This window comes from Schistocerca nitens, chromosome 10 (assembly GCF_023898315.1).
Source record: "Schistocerca nitens isolate TAMUIC-IGC-003100 chromosome 10, iqSchNite1.1, whole genome shotgun sequence".
Lineage (NCBI taxonomy): Eukaryota > Metazoa > Arthropoda > Insecta > Orthoptera > Acrididae > Schistocerca > Schistocerca nitens.
In genome coordinates, this window is record NC_064623.1 from 160,958,752 (window position 1) to 160,976,301 (window position 17,550).

A 17,550-nucleotide genomic window follows, 5' to 3' on the forward strand; every position below is an offset into this window, starting at 1 on the left:
TATTGGTTCTAAAAGTAAATATATTCTCCAAAACTCAGTGCATTGACCATCTATGAGAACATAGATTTAAATGAGCTGATGAGGATTTTAATAATCATTCTTTCCTGTGATAAAAAATTTTCATGTTTAGAGATAACGATTTTAATAATCGTCATTTCGATATGTCCAAGCATTAAATATTTTGTTATTGAGTGTCAAAAGTAATTGAACATGACTGTTGTTTATCACTTGACCATTGAAAGGAACAGTTGATAAATTATGTGTAGAAAAAAAGGGAACAGCTGTGCTATCGTTCTAGAATAGACCCCAAACTTTCACTTTTATTAGTTCATGCATTCTAGGTACGTGACAGCTGCATTTCTAATGATTCTTGTTACGATCTGCACCTGATATTAGCTGCCTTACAGGGCCAGGGTCATATTTAGAATGCCTGTTTCACACCCTGGGCTTGAGAAGACAGTTTAGATGTTTCGACCATTTGCACGCTAAGTGGTATGCTAAGTTTGCACACATTAGTACACTCACTGTGCAGATACAAAGGTCGGACGTACGACAAGCTACCGAAGAATACTACAGCGAACACAGCGAATCCTGCTTCTGAGGACCACAGGTGGCTTTCACACTAGACCTGTAGAAGGTTTGCTGGCCATTCTCGGGATATGACCATAAGAAATTGTAGTTGGTTGCAGGCCAGCGTTGTATTGGTTGGGGCGTGAACTACGTAATCGTGAGTGCAAGATCACAGAAGCCAGTGTTACTGCTGAAGGACATAAGCCTGAAAGTTAGATTAATGTCAGTCAGTAGGACTCATTCAGCATAGTGGAAAGTCAAAACAGTCTTAGGTGAAATTAAAAGCAAGGGCGCTAAAATTAAGAGAGCAACGGCATTTCCTTTGTTAAATGGAGGAGAAAGAGATCAGACAGGTGGAAAGAGTACTGAAGGACTCTACGAGGGGAAGACTTTGCCGTTGACGTAATAGAAGAAGAAACAGGAGTTGACGGGGAAGATACAGGAGATCCAGTGTTAGAATCAGAATTCAGAAGCAGACGAAAGATCAAATAAGAGTGAAGGGATGGATAACATTCCATCGGAATTTCTAAAATCATTGGTCGAAGTGGCAACAAAACTACTATTCACGTTGGTGTGTAGAATGTATGAGACTGGCGGTATACAATCACACGTTCGGAGGAACATCATTCACACAATTCCGAAGACAACAAGGGCGATAACTCAAGTTGCTGACAAGAATAACACACAAACTAATGGAAAAGAAAACTTGAGGATGTGGTAGATGACGACCAGCCTTCGTTTAGGAAAGTTGAAGCCACCACAGACACAGTAGATAATGGAAGCGAGAGCAAAAAAAAAAAAAAAAAAAAAAAAAATCACAGGATTTGCCAACGTGGAAGAAGCGTTCTACAATGTAAAATTGGCCAGATGTACGAAATATTGAGGAAAATACTGGTAAGCTACATTTTTTCCTTACATAGAGGTGGAGCCCCTCCACGCCCACACCGGCATGATGGCCAACACAAAAGGTCTACTGCCAGCTCTGCATAAGGGTTAGTATCCACTAAAGTGAGGTGTCGCAGGATGTGGGTACTGCGATGTTTGCGTACGTCTGGTTAAGATTAACCATTAATACGCGCTCATCTGGAGATAGATTGGTCGAAATCTGACGAAGGGTAGCGGTTTTAAGGGCAGAGGAAAAAAAATGTCAAGGCAAGAGCCAAGGGAAAAAAACCTCTGCGATAGTTAGGTCGGGTGGTAAGAGCAGTAGCGGTTGTCTTGCTGCCTGCGATAGGTTGTGCAAGGATAGGCTCTGTTAGTAGTGGGTATCATGCATGTCGATACGTTGACGTTGTGCGTTTGTGCTGCTCGGCGGCTGGCGCTGGGTGCTGGTACAGAGTCCTCGGTCAGCGTCAGCAAGCTGGAACAGTTCGGTTTGTTATCGATCTTGTGTCCGATAGGTCATATACCGGAAGCACAGTGTGAGGGAATGTTGGCAGGTTGTTTGTGCGTCTGTGGGCGAGCTCGTCGGTGTCCCTGCTGTGGCCTGTTGGTCGGCTCTAATAGCAGCTGGTAGTTGCCAGTCAGTGTTGCTGATATGCAGGGGCTTACCGACGTTTGTCGCTGTTTGCGTATGTTAGTTTACCATAGGTGATTATGCCCTAGCTAGCAGTGTCTTTGGCCGCTTGTGTTTCCACCTGTGGAAAGACGTGTAATATATACGATATGTACACGAGTGAAGAGGGAACAGGATGACCAAGAACAAAGTGGTCGTATTAAAAGGGTGTAAGACAGGGATGTATCCTTTCGCCCCCAATGTTCAATCCACACATCGAAGAAGCAATGAACGAAATGAAGGATAGGTTCAAGAGTGCGATTAAAAGTCAAAGTATATCAGTGATGACATTCGCTGATGAAATTGCTATCCACAGTGGAAATGAGGAAGAATTCCTGGTTGTATTGAACAGAATGAACAGTCTAATGAGTAAATCTACTGGTATCAAAACGTAAACCTAATTTTGGAGAAGAAATTTCTGAGAATGTACGTTTGGCGCACAGAATTGTATGGTAGTGAATCACTGATTGTGGGAAAACTGGCCGGCCAGTGTGACCGAGCGGTTCTAGGCGCTTCCGTCTGGAACCGCGCTGCCGCTACGGTAGCAGGTTCGATCCTGCTTCGGGCGTGGATGTGCGTTGATGTCATTAATTTAGTTAGGTTTAAGTAGTTCTATGTTCTAAGGGGACTGATGACCTGAGATGTTAAGTTCCATAGTGCTCAGAGCCATTTGAACCATTTGAAAACTGGAACGGAAGATTATCGAAGAATTTGAGAAGTTGTGCTACAGAAGAAAATCTGATGCACTGATAAGGCAAGGAATGACGAGATTCTCCGCAAAATCGGCGAGGAATGGAATACACGGAAAACACCGACGAGAAGAAAAAGCTCCAAGCACTATGGGTCTTAACATCTGAGGTCATCAGCTCCTAGGCTTAGAACTACTTAAACCCAACTAACCTGAGGGCATCATACACATCCATGAACGAGGCGGGATTCGAACCTGCGACCATAGCAGCAGCGCGGTTGCGGACTGAAGCACCTAGAACCTCTCGGCCCCACCGGCCGGCCCAACAAGTAGAAGGGACAGGTTTTACGTCATCTGTTAAAATATAAGGGAATGACTTTCATGGTTCTATAGCAGCTGTAGAGGGTAAAAGCTGTAAAGAAGACAGAAACTGGAACACAGCTAGCAAATAATTACTGGGGACGTAGGTCGCAAGTCAACCCATGAGAGCGATTCGTCGCAGGTTGCATCAAACCAGTCAGAAGACAGTTAAAAAAAGTAAGAGATATAATCTGTATAACATGTCGTTTTAGACAGTTTTCAGACAGTATGTTAGTTTCAGGTAGCACGTGATGACGAAGTTAACAAGGCACGTTGTCGAAATATAATGCAAGAACAATATTGATGTCCGACAGAATACCTCAAGACGTCAATATCTGCATATGTCGCTCAATGTAACTGTACAATTATATCATCGTACGGCACATAGTTCAGCAGATGTGACATAAGAATTCAGATGCTTGAAGAACATTGCCTTGCTTAAAATGGAGCGCAAATTGCCCAGACTGTATTCATCCTGTGTTTCAAAGTGGGTACACCTAACGAATTCCAACAAATAATAAGCAAAAAAATCAGTCACGTAATGCAGCCTCGGAAGAGGGTCGAATTAAGGATTTCTGTGTGGAAGAAGTTAGGGAGGGGCGGGTTGGGGGGAGGTTGGGTGGACTCAAAGTGCAATCTCCAAGTTCTCTAGAGCAAACCAAAGTGTTATTGTATGAACTACAATGTCGAGGGGTAGTTCTGGGGGCTGGAGTGCTACACACTCCTCCACAAAAAATGGTTTAAATGGCTCTAAGCACTATGGGACTTTACATCTGAAGTCATAGGTCCCCTAGACTTAGAACTACTTAAACCTAACTAACCTAAGGACAACACGCACATTCATGCCCGAGGCAGGATTCGAACCTGCGACCGTAGCAGCAGCGCGGTTCCGGACTGAAGCGCCTAGAACTACTCGGCCACAGGGCTCGGCTCACCGCCTCCTCCCTGAATTTACCTCTGCCCAGGAACATGATCGTACGTGTTCATTTTGGTGGTGCAGGTGTTATGGCGTGGGGAGACATGGAGTTGCTTGTGCATACTGACCTCAAGATCTACGCTACTGGCCATTAAAATTGCTACACCAAGATGAAATGCAGATGATAAACGGGTATTCATTGGACAAATATATTATACTAGAACTGACATTACATTTTCACGCAATTTGGGTGCATAGATCCTGAGAAATCAGTACCCAGAACAGCCACCTCTGGCCGTAATAACGGCCTTGATACGCCTGGGCATTGAATCAAACAGAGCTTGGATGCCGTGTACAGGTACAGCTGCCCATGCAGCTTCAACACGATACCACAGTTCATCAAGAGTAGTGACTAGGGTATTGTGACGAACCAGTTGCTATGCCACCATTGACCAGACGTTTTCAGTTGGTGAGAGATCTGGAGAATGTGCTGACCAGGGCAGCAGCTGAACATTTACTGTATCCAGAAAGGCTCGTACAGGACCTGCAACATGCGGTCGTGCATTATCCTGCTGAAATGTAGGGTTTCAGGGGATCGAATGAAGGTTAGAGCCACGGGTCGTAACACATCTGGAATGTAACTTCCACTGTTCAAAGGGACCGTCAATGCGAACAAGAGGTGACCGAGACGTGTAACCAATGGCAACCCATACCATCACGCCGGGTGATACGCCAGTATGGCGATTACGAGTACGCGCTTCCAATGTGCGTTCACCGCGATGTCGCCAAACACAGATGCGACCATCGTGATGCCATTCGTGCATCCGAGTTCGTCGTTGAGTACACCATTGCAGGCACTCATGTCTGTGATGCAGCGTCAAGGGGAACCGCAGCTGTGGTCGCCGACCTGATAGTCCATGCTGCTACAAACGTAGTCGTACTGTTCGTGCAGATGGTTGTTGTCTTGCAAACGTCACCATGTGTTGACTCGGGGATCGAGACTTGGCTGCACGATTCGTTATAGTCATGAGGATAAGATGCCAGTAATCTCGACTGCTAGTGATACGAGGCCTTTGGGATCCAGCACGGCGTTCCGTGTTACCCTCCTGAACCCACCGATTCCATATTCTGCTAACAGTCGACCAACGCGAGCAGCAATGTCGCGATACGATAAACCGCAATCGCGATACGCTACAATCCGATCTTCATCAAAGTCGGAAATGTGGTGGTACGCATTTCTCGTCCTCACAAGAGGCATCACAACATCGTTTCACCAGGCAACGCCGGTCAACTGCTGTTTGTATGTGAGAAATCGGTTGGAAACTTTCCTCATGTCAGCACGTTGTAGGTGTTGCCACCGACGCCATCCTTGTGTGAATGCTCTGAAAAGTTAATCATTTGCATATCACAGCATCTTCTTTCTATCAGTTAAATTTCCCGTCTGTAGCACGTCATTTTCGTGGTGTAGCAATATTAATTGCCAGTAGTGTATGAATGCGTTGCACTCACCGGTCAACGTTACTGTAACACTGCCCTACTTCCCCGTGTGCGTCTTTTCAGAGGTGCATTCGGCCGTAACTTCATTTTTGTGGAGGTCAGTGCCCAACAGCATCGACCATTGCGGTTGGAGGAGATATTGAAATGGGATGATGTTCGGCGAGTGGACTGGCCTGGTCGTCCCTGCGACTTAAATTCCGCTGAGCAAGTGTGGGATGCGTTGGGGAGGCGTACTGCGCCACGTGCACATGCTCGAACGACAATCCAGCAAGTATCTACCGGGCTGCCGCATGAATGGAACACCCTTCCATAACAAGTCTTTGCCAATCTTGTGGCCAGCATGAAAGCACTTTGCAGAGCATTGATTGCCATCCCTCGAGATCACACACGCTACTAAGAACCCAGCTCTTTGTAAAATCCAGGCGATCATCATAAACCGCAGTTATTTCAGTTTAATTATTGTTTTTGTTTGTTGTTGTTGTTGTGGTCTTCAGTCCTGAGACTGGTTTGATGCACTTCTCCATCCTACTCTATCCTGTGCAAGCTTCTTCATCTCCCAGTACCTAATGCAGCCTACATCATTCTGAATCTGCTTAGTGTATTCATCTCTTCGTCTCACTCTACGATTTTTACCCTCCACCCTGCCCTCCAGTACTAAATTGGTGATCCCGTGATGCCTCAGAACATGTCCTACCAACCGATCCCTTCTTCTAGTCAAGTTGTGGCACAAACTCCTCTTCTCGCCAACTCTATTCAATACCTCCTCATTAGTTATGTGATCTACCCACCTAATCTTCAGCATTCTTCTTAGCACCAGATTTCGAAAGCTATTCTCTTCTTGTCCATACTAATTATCGTGCATGTTTCACTTACATACACAGCTACACTCTATACAAATACTTTCAGAAACGACTTCCTGACACTTAAATCTATAATCGATGTTAACAAATTTCTCTTCTTCAGAAATGCTTTTCTTACCATTGCCAGTCTACATTTTATATTGTTGTGTTGGCAGAAGAGCCAACAGCGTGTTACTAGTGGAGGCCGAAATGCACGCGTTTTAACTCACGCAGGCTGGCGTGAGGAGGGAAGAACTATACTGACGTGAGGTCTGGAACATGACAAGGAATTAGAATTCAGAAAGCGGACGTAATTAGTTTGGTACTTAACTTTAATCCATTAATGATTAACGTCGCTCTTGACGATACATGATTCACAATATTATCTGTTCAGAATACATTCTTGAAGAATATGGCGCCTTGCTAGGTCGTAGCAAATGACGTAGCTGAAGGCTATGCTAAACTGTCGTCTCTGCAAATGAGAGCGTATGTAGACAGTGAACCATCGCTAGCAAAGTCGGCTGTACAACTGGGGCGAGTGCTAGGAAGTCTCGCTAGACCTGCCGTGTGGCGGCGCTCGGTCTGCAATCACTGATAGTGGCGACACGCGGGTCCGACGTATAATAACGGACCGCGGCCGATTTAAAGGCTATCACCTAGCAACTGTGGTGTCTGTCGGTGACAGCACACATATTCTTTCTACTTCGACCACCATCAGTTATTTTGCTCCCCAAATATCAAATGGCTCTGAGCACTATGGGACTCAACTGCTGTGGTCATTAGTCCCCTAGAACTTAGAACTACTTAAACCTAACTAACCTAAGGACATCACACACATCCATGCCCGAGGCAGGATTCGAACCTGCGACCGTAGCACCCGCACGGTTCCGGACTGCGCGCCTAGAACCGCGAGACCACCGCGGCCGACCCCAAATATCAAAACTCCTTTACTACTTTAAGTGTCTTATTTCCTAATCTAATACCCTCAGCATTTTTGAATAAAAGTGTGATTTCTGTTCGACTTATTGCGTGTTTATTTCCGTTCTGTTTCGTGGTATACTGTATCAATTGTTTTTATCTGTGATCGAAATTTTATCCAATTATGTTACTTGGCAGTGGAACTTACTATTGATACATAGCACGGATTCAGGACATATACACTCCTGGAAATTGAAATAAGAACACCGTGAATTCATTGTCCCAGGAAGGGGAAAATTTATTGACACATTCCTGGGGTCAGATACATCACATGATCACACTGACAGAACCACAGGCACATAGACACAGGCAACAGAGCATGCACAATGTCGGCACTAGTACAGTGTATATCCACCTTTCGCAGCAATGCAGGCTGCTATTCTCCCATGGAGACGATCGTAGAGATGCTGGATGTAGTCCTGTGGAACGGCTTGCCATGCCATTTCCACCTGGCGCCTCAGTTGGACCAGCGTTCGTGCTGGACGTGCAGACCGCGTGAGACGACGCTTCATCCAGTCCCAAACATGCTCAATGGAGGACAGATCCGGAGATCTTGCTGGCCAGGGTAGTTGACTTACACCTTCTAGAGCACGTTGGGTGGCACGGGATACATGCGGACGTGCATTGTCCTGTTGGAACAGCAAGTTCCCTTGCCGGTCTAGGAATGGTAGAACTATGGGTTCGATGACGGTTTGGATGTACCGTGCACTATTCAGTGTCCCCTCGACGATCACCAGTGGTGTACGGCCAGTGTAGGAGATCGCTCCCCACACCATGATGCCGGGTGTTGGCCCTGTGTGCCTCGGTCGTATGCAGTCCTGATTGTGGCGCTCACCTGCACGGCGCCAAACACGCATACGACCATCATTGGCACCAAGGCAGAAGCGACTCTCATCGCTGAAGACGACACGTCTCCATTCGTCCCTCCATTCACGCCTGTCGCGACACCACTGGAGGCGGGCTGCACGATGTTGGGGCGTGAGCGGAAGACGGCCTAACGGAGTGCGGGACCGTAGCCCAGCTTCATGGAGACGGTTGCGAATGGTCCTCGCCGATACCCCAGGAGCAACAGTGTCCCTAATTTGCTGGGAAGTGGCGGTGCGGTCCCCTACGGCACTGCGTAGGATCCTACGGTCTTGGCGTGCATCCGTGCGTCGCTGCGGTCCGGTCCCAGGTCGACGGGCACGTGCACCTTCCGCCGACCACTGGCGACAACATCGATGTACTGTGGAGACCTCACGCCCCACGTGTTGAGCAATTCGGCGGTACGTCCACCCGGCCTCCCGCATGCCCACTATACGCCCTCGTTCAAAGTCCGTCAACTGCACATACGGTTCACGTCCACGCTGTCGCGGCATGCTACCAGTGTTAAAGACTGCGATGGAGCTCCGTATGCCACGGCAAACTGGCTGACACTGACGGCGGCGGTGCACAAATGCTGCGCAGCTAGCGCCATTCGACGGCCAACACCGCGGTTCCTGGTGTGTCCGCTGTGCCGTGCGTGTGATCATTGCTTGTACAGCCCTCTCGCAGTGTCCGGAGCAAGTATGGTGGGTCTGACACACCGGTGTCAATGTGTTCTTTTTTCCATTTCCAGGAGTGTAGTTCTTACGAGACACGACTCTATATTCTCACGAAGTAATGAGTACTATCGACAGGAGATCTCAAATTGATTCGTTGCTGCCACCGTTACTCACAAGACACTGCTATTCAGATTGCATACCTATGGAATATCGCTTCAGTTGTGCGATTGGATTCGTGAGTTCCTGTCAGAAGGGTCGCAGTACGTAGTAATAGACGGAACAATGTGTATAAACTATTTGGGAGACAATCGAAACAGCACTTTCAGATTGTTTGCAGATGATACTGTCATTTAACGTATGGTAAAGTCATCGGAAGACGAAAAACAGCTAGAAAATAACATCTCGGATTGTCGTGTGTTTTGCCGGATATCAGCGTCGTACTTGCACGATATTTCGGTAGCGTAACTCGTTACCTTCTCAGGTCCGACCTGAGACGGATCGGTGCTTATGAAGGTAACGAGTTACGCTACCGAAATATCGTGCAAGTACGACGCTGATATCCGGCAGAACACCCGTCAACCCAAGATGTCATTAGATCACCGGGAAAGCCTGAAGAATTACAGCTAAAAAATAATTTAAACAAAGTGGTTGTACGTTGCGAAAACTGGTAGTTGTGTTTCAATAAGGAAAAGTTTCAGGTCGTCCACATGAGTATGAAGAGAAATCCGTTAAATTTCGGTTCACTATAAATCAATGAGCTTTAAGGCCGTTAATTCAAATAAATGCTTGGGAATTGCAATTACGAACAACTTAAATTGGAACCATCACATAGACAATTTTGTGAGAAAGTCAAGTCAGATGGCTGCATTTTATTGACAGAACACTTAGAAAATTCAATAGATCTACTAAGAAGACTGCTTACATTACACTTTTCCGTTCTCTGTTTAAGTGTTTCATTGCGGTATGGTATCCTTACCAGTTAGGATTGATAGAGGACATCGGAAAATACCAAAGAAGGGCAGATCGCTTTCCACTATCGCGAAATAGGAAAAAGAATGTCTCCGACGTGATAAGAGAGTTGGAATGTCAGTCATTAAAACTAAAGGCGTTTTTTGTTGCGGGGAGATCTTGTCAGTAGACTTCAGTCTTCAACTTTCAAACCGGAATACGAAAATATTTTGATTTAAGTGATCACTTTTTCCTGCTCGTTGTTCTAGAATGGAACAGTACAGAAATACAGTGAAAGTGGTTCGTGGAACTCTCTGCCAGTCACTTAACTGTGAATTTCAGAGTAGTCAAGTAGATGATACAGGTGTAGACGGAATAAAACTGTCGTCTCACCGTGTATTTCTTTCATTTACCTCCTGTACTGTACTTCGCGTCCGCTTTCTATGTACGGCCCAAGATTATTTGAGTTACGTTATTTTTAAGCAAGACGTCATGCGAAAGTTTTACACACCAATGTATGTATTGCTGTATCCTGTGTACCGATTATTGACGCCAAAAACAATTGGCAGCGACCATAGTTTGGGTACGTTACCTTGATCTCTCTTCCGCTCCTTCTACTTGTTCATAGATACAAGTGAACAATGGCGATTGGTTTACGAGTGCTCGTTCACTCGTGTTGGTTATCATTTCCTCTGGTGAAGAGAGCGCTTAAAAAGAAAGTGAGCAAGCACTTCTTACGTTTCACAGACGCTGGTAATAAATGAGTAACCCATACTGATTGTTACAACTGCCGAGTGTTGCAGAAGCAGGAGAAATACGGGTGCCGTGGCTCTAGAGTTCTCAGTGACGGGAAAATAACAAAGGAAAGTGATAAGGAAGCTAGTTAGTTGCGTTGGCAGGCGACGTGACTAGCTCGTCGCTTTCGCCCACAGCCGTCAATGGTCCCCGTGTTGCCACACGCAGTTGATAGGCTCATTGGAAACGTCGTTTGGCGTCCCTTCGGAGTCGGCGTGTTTTCTTCTCCACTTATCTGAAACGAGCGTGCGCTCTCGGCGGTAATTTATCGGACCATTTCGTTAACGTGCGAGGCGCCAGCGATTAACGACACACTATCCTTGTTTTCATCCACTGCCAAGGTCATGTAGCGGCTTGCGGCTGTCAGCAAAACACGCACGCTTCGCGGGTTGCCGGACTACTGCTCTGCAGGCGCTGCCCGTCAATTTAACCACTCGTGTACAGTACGTACAGTGCGTACGGCGAGAGTTCAAAGAAAGCGAGGGGTATCCAATGTTTTAGCGGAATAAGACGAGTATATTTTGGCCGCAAATAATGTTCTTAAAACCAACAATAGCCGCTGAGAAAAGAAAAGGTAGATACGATCAGAGCTACAGGGTGTTTCAAAAATGACCGGTACATTTGAAACGGCAATAAAAACTAAACGAGCAGCGATAGAAATACACCGTTTGTTGCAATATGCTTGGGACAACAGTACATTTTCAGGCGGACAAACTTTCGAAATTACAATAGTTACAATTTTCAACAACAGATTGCGTAGCAATAATATGGCGTAGTCTCTGAATGAAATTACACGAAACCTTTGACAACGTGTCTGGCGGAATGGCTTCACATGCAGATGAGATGTACTGCTTCAGCTGTTCAATTGTTTCTGGATTCTGGCGGTACACCTGGTCTTTCAAGTGTCCCCACAGAAAGAAGTCACAGGGGTTCATGTCTGGCGAATAGGGAGGCCAATCCACGCCGCCTCCTGTATGTTTCGGATAGCCCAAAGCAATCACACGATCATCGAAATATTCATTCAGGAAATTAAAGACGTCGGCCGTGCGATGTGGCCGGGCACCATCTTGCATAAACCACGAGGTGTTCGCAGTGTCGTCTAAGGCAGTTTGTACCGCCACAAATTCACGAAGAATGTCCAGATAGCGTGATGCAGTAATCGTTTCGGATCTGAAAAATGGGCCAATGATTCCTTTGGAAGAAATGGCGCCCAGACCAGTACTTTTTGAGGATGCAGGGACGATGGGACTGCAACATGGGGCTTTTCGGTTTCCCATATGCGCCAGTTCTGTTTATTGACGAAGCTGTCCAGGTAAAAATAAGCTTCGTCAGTAAACCAAATGCTGCCCACATGCATATCGCCGTCATCAATCCTGTGCACTATATCGTTAGCGAATGTCTCTCGTGCAGCAATGGTAGCGGCGCTGAGGGGTTGCCGCGTTTGAATTTTGTATGGATAGAGCTGTAAACTCTGGCGCATGAGACGATACGTGGACGTTGGCGTCATTTGGACCGCAGCTGCAACACGGCGAACGGAAACCTGAGGCCGCTGTTGGATCACCTGCTGCACTAGCTGCGCGTTGCCCTCTGTGGTTGCCATACGCGGTCGCCCTACCTTTCCAGCACGTTCATCCGTCACGTTCCCTGTCCGTTGAAATTTTTCAAACAGATCCTTTATTGTATCGCTTTTCGGTCCTTTGGTTACATTAAACCTCCGTTGAAAACTTCGTCTTGTTGCAACAACACTGTGTTCTAGGTGGTGGAATTCCAACACCAGAAAAATCCTCTGTTCTAAGGAATAAACCATGTTGTCTACAGCACACGTGCACGTTGTGAACAGCACACGCTTACAGCAGAAAGACGACGTACAGAATGGCGCACCCACAGACTGCGTTGTCTTCTATATCTTTCACATCACTTGCAGCGCCATCTGTTGTTGAAAATTGTAACTACTGTAATTTCGAAAGTTTGTCCGCCTGAAAATGTACTGTTGTCCCAAGCATATTGCAACAAACGGTGTATTTCTATCGCTGCTCGTTTCGGTTTTATTGCCGTTTCAAATATACCGGTCATTTTTGAAACAGCCTGTATGTAGTTAACACATTAAAGTAACCTAATATTTTTGACACTTTGAACATAATGGACTTAATTTATCATTTATATATGAGAGTCCATTAGTAATTTTGTGCATAGCTAATTACAAATCATAGAATTAATGTGGCATTTGACTTCTAGTTTAGGAAACTAATGTATCGTATCAGGTTTGATCGAAGTAGTTGCGATGTTGAATGAAAAAATTGGAATCAATTGGAACTCTTCTCTCCTTACCTGGCGTGCTTAGTGACATGCGTGGATTATTTCGACCAAACTGTAGAATACTTTTCATTGCTCTGCTGTCACGTTCTTATATGGCTCTGAGCACTATGGGACTCAACATCTTGGGTCATAAGTCCCCTAGAACTTAGAACTACTTAAACCTAACTAACCTAAGGACATCACACACACCCATGCCCGAGGCAGGATTCGAACCTGCGACCGTAGCAGTCCCGCGGTTCCGGACTGCAGCGCCAGAACCGCACGGCCACCGCGGCCGGCCCGTTCTTATATGCTACCGAATGCTGTACCAACGATTGCAATTCCTACCTAATTTCTTGAATCAGCATTTGGCCGCATTCTGTATTATTTGATGGGTCTTGCTGTAAGTAAGAAGCCAATGTGGCGTCATTGAAATTACGGATAGCGACTGGCCTTCACAAGTGGTCTGTCATCTTCAGTCACAATTCAAGCAAACACGCTGGTAATAATGCAGATCTACGCACTGTTCGTTCACATCTGACGTATACCGACCAGAGACAGCGGCCAAGTTGTTGCTGCCAGACAGAATAGTAAACCACGTTGTGAAGAACTTTCGCTATTGTGCGTGGGATGAGAGGCGAACGATCGTGACGTCTTCCCCCACCACGTGCAGTACTAACACATTTTGATTTATACCGATCATCTGCTGTGGTAGAACTTACATATTAAAGTAAAAAGATGTTGATAGTCCATTATAGAGACGTTCATGTTCAAATGTGGTTCTTATTTGTAGTGATGTATGTTACATCAAATTAAACCTGTTATAACAGAAAGACGGTACTGTTAGATAGCAAATACTGGCAATAATTCCAATCCACATGATTTTTTGTAATTTCTAGCGACTTGCAGAGATCAGAACTATGGTGCAAAAGGTTATTTATCACAATTTTGCTGTAGTAACACGGAATTCTATATCCGTAAATTATTTTCATTATATGTCTATAAACCTCTAGTTTCACAGCAACTGAAGCAGCCAGGAGATAAAAGACCAGCATGCGTTTCGGACAAAATGTGAGCAGATTGTTTGTAGATTTAAACAAAAATATGTCTTTGTTTGAATACTGATGTGTTTTCCGTCTCACCGTCCTCAGAACAACTAAGGTTTTATGCATGCGTTCATATTTTTACTAAATACGTTGTTCTGGGGCAACATAAGACTGAAAAACTAAATTAAAACAAAACGTACCTGATTCAGCGAAACTGTAAAGAACGTTCAAAGTGAATAGTACTGCGTATGTCCGGATTTCCGGAGAACGTTTGAAACAGTGCGTCACAGGCGGACCTAATCACATTGCATTATTATGGGGTACGGTCTCAGTTATGCGACGAGATGAGTGATTTACTGTCAGAAAGGTCACAGATGATTGTAACTGGCGGAAAGTCATCGAGTGAAACGGAAGGCTGTTTGTTATTTCTTACCCATGTAAGAGATTTCGGACAAAATGTGAGCAGATTGTTCGTAGATTATGCTGCCGCTTACCGTCTAGTTAAGGCATCGGAGCATAAATACGAATTACAAAATGATTTACGAAAGATATTTGTATGGTAATTGCGTATCAGTCGCACAATACGAGCGACCTTATCGGCGGCCAGACTAACCTATGGATCCTGAAGATGTAAGGGCTTTGTAACATCAGCCACTACAGGCTCGCTTCTTCAGAAGTTTTGTTAAACTTAGTTAATCATCACGGATGCTACTTTCTGTTCTCACACTCTGTATACACTACCAGGCAGGCCTGATAAGGATTCCACATGCTGTTCGAACGTATGACGTGTGGACATTCTGTTGTTGTTGTTGTCTTCAGTCCTGAGACTGGTTTGATGCAGCTCTCCATGCTACTCTATCCTGTGCAAGCTTCTTCATCTCCCAGTACTTTCTGCAACCTACATCCTTCTGAATCTGCTTAGTGTATTCATCTCTTGGTCTCCCTCTACGATTTTTACCCTCCACGCTGCCCTCCAATGCTAAATTGGTGATCCCTTGATGCCTCAGAACATGTCCTACCAACCGGTCCCTTCTTCTTGTCAAGTTGTGCCACAAACTCCTATTCTCCCCAATTCTATTCAATACTTCCTCATTAGTTATGTAGTCTATCCATCTAATCTTCAGCATTCTTCTGTAGCACCAGATTTCGAAAGCTTCTATTCTCTTCTTGTCCAAACTGTTTATCGTCCATGTTTCACTTCCATACATGGCTACACTCCATACAAATACTTTCAGAAACGACTTCCTGACAATTAAATCTATACTCGATGTTAACAAATTTCTCTTGTTCAGAAACGCTTTCCTTGCCATTGCCAGTCTACATTTTCTATCCTCTCTACTTCAACCATCATCAGTTATTTTGCTCCACAAATAGCAAGACGCCTTGACTACTTTAAGTGTCTCATCTCCTAATCTAATTCCCTCAGCATCACCCGACTTAATTAGACTACATTCCATTATCCTCTTTTTGCTTTTGTTGATGTTCATCTTATATCCTCCTTTCAAGACACTGGTGTACGTGAAATACTTGCCACGAGCAGCTGTTCCCTATATATTAGCAACGAGCAGCATCTTATAAACTTACAGCTGAGTCCATGTCATCGTTCCGTTTCATATCTCTGTGCTACATGCCTTGGGTCAGCTCTTAATGTAGGCCTACAACTCGTGTAAACCAACAGTGGTTGACTGTCTTCAGCTCCATAGAGCTGAAAGCGAGCTCTTGCTAAATCTCTTCCAGAGATCCAGAAAGTCCGCTTCTGCATCTACACTAGAAGGTAGAAATATGTCTACTGACCGAATTTTAACAGGTAAAATACACCGTGTTCAGCTACACCTTTCTCGTAGCTAGAGTATTCGGTTTAGGACTTACACTGCATCAAAGAAATGTGAAATAAATACATCTCTACAAAGGAAAGACTGGTACATCCTGGACGCAGATTGTTTTCTCCTTATTAACAGTACATGAAGTCATACGATCTTGTTCTTGAGGGTAATGAAGATATGAATGCTTTATCATGAAGCTAATATTCACTGCAGATAATTCATCTTTCTACAGTTACTCATGTACGTTCTTACATACATTTTTCTGCTGTGACTGAGACTGATGGAAGAATTTTCTATCTTGCTTAGTTGGATGTGGTCTGCTTCTTTGTTCTTCTTGAACATAAATGTGGTGTACTTCAATAGGTCAAAGAATAATACAGTCGATCGCCAACGTATTTTGAGGCTCACCGTTTGTTATAGCAAAACGTGAGGCGGTTTCTCCAAGTGTTCGAACAGATGCACGAAAGAAGAAGACCATTTAGGTCTGCCTTCCTTCATATGTTTTAAAACACCTGAAAATGAAACGGCGAAAGAACAGAACTGTTCAAGTGAGCTTATAAGAGACGGTAAAGAATGCCTGACAAGAAAAAGAAAACAAAAACGTTACCGAAAACCAAAAAACAAATTGAAACATTTACGTCACAGCTAGGGATGGTGGGCTGTATTACGATGTATATATTTTTCGTGGTACTAAAATCTGTTTGAAACCAAAATTAATGAATCATTCGCAACAAAATGTCGTAATGAATTACGAATAAAAATACTTGCACTGCCCGGGAATCGAACCCGGGTCGCAAGAATGGGAATCTTGCATGATACCACTACACCAGCAGTGCTACAGGAAACACATCTTTAACACAAAATATTTGAAGTGTGTATTTACCTAATTTTCTTTTTAAAAATGCTGTTTTCTAGTGTAGTACTGACCGTATGTATATCTCGTACAACCGTCTGCACTGAATTATCCAAGAAAGGCCAGCGGAAAATAATATTATGAGCAATTAGAAAGCTGGAAGGCTGCTCTTAGATGCACTTTATGTGATCAGATATATATATATATGTGTTTATACTTGTAACTGTTTTATAATTCGTAGAAAACATGAATTTCAGTTTCATACAGGGAATATGAAAAGTAATATTGACAAATGAAAAGGTGAAACCGAATATGAACGGCATGAAATATCACAACAATTACAATATAGTTACTCATCTTAAGCTCTTGTGTTTGCGTTAATTTACAAATAAATTTGTTTTTAGGTGGGATTCGTCTTGAGGAAACACTTTTTTCTTTCTTTACCTAGATACAATTTACTGAAGTTACAGCATAAACAAAGCTCCTTCTTAATTTCTTTTTATTAACTAACAGGAAAATTTTTCTAACTTATCTCTACATAGGTACTGGGTACAAACATTTGACTTTTTAAGAAATTATTCACAAATTTGAAACAGACAAGATTTTTTATTTATACCTTTTTACCATGTGCTGTGGCTTTTGCGTTATAGTTTTGTTTCCTTTCACGGTTTCTCATCTACAACCATACTCAACTGAGCACAGAAAGTTATTTACACAGAAAATTTCCATCTGGATATACTATTTTTAACATTATTTGATTGTATGTGGAAGACCGTGTATGAGCAGAGGGGGTGTCTGTGCATGCAATATGTTTCACTTTTTCTGGTTTCCCCATTGTCTTCAATGGGGAAAGCTATGTACGTT

At 44.3% G+C, this 17,550-nt stretch overlaps 1 non-coding gene across 1 annotated transcript; it reads right to left on the reverse strand.

Annotated features, from left to right (window-relative positions):
* Positions 1-16,598: 16,598 nt before the first annotated feature.
* Trnag-ccc (transfer RNA glycine (anticodon CCC)) lies at positions 16,599-16,669 on the reverse strand. Its single transcript has one exon. It is a non-coding gene; the product is annotated as a tRNA-Gly (tRNA).
* Between the last annotated feature and the right edge of the window lie 881 nt (positions 16,670-17,550).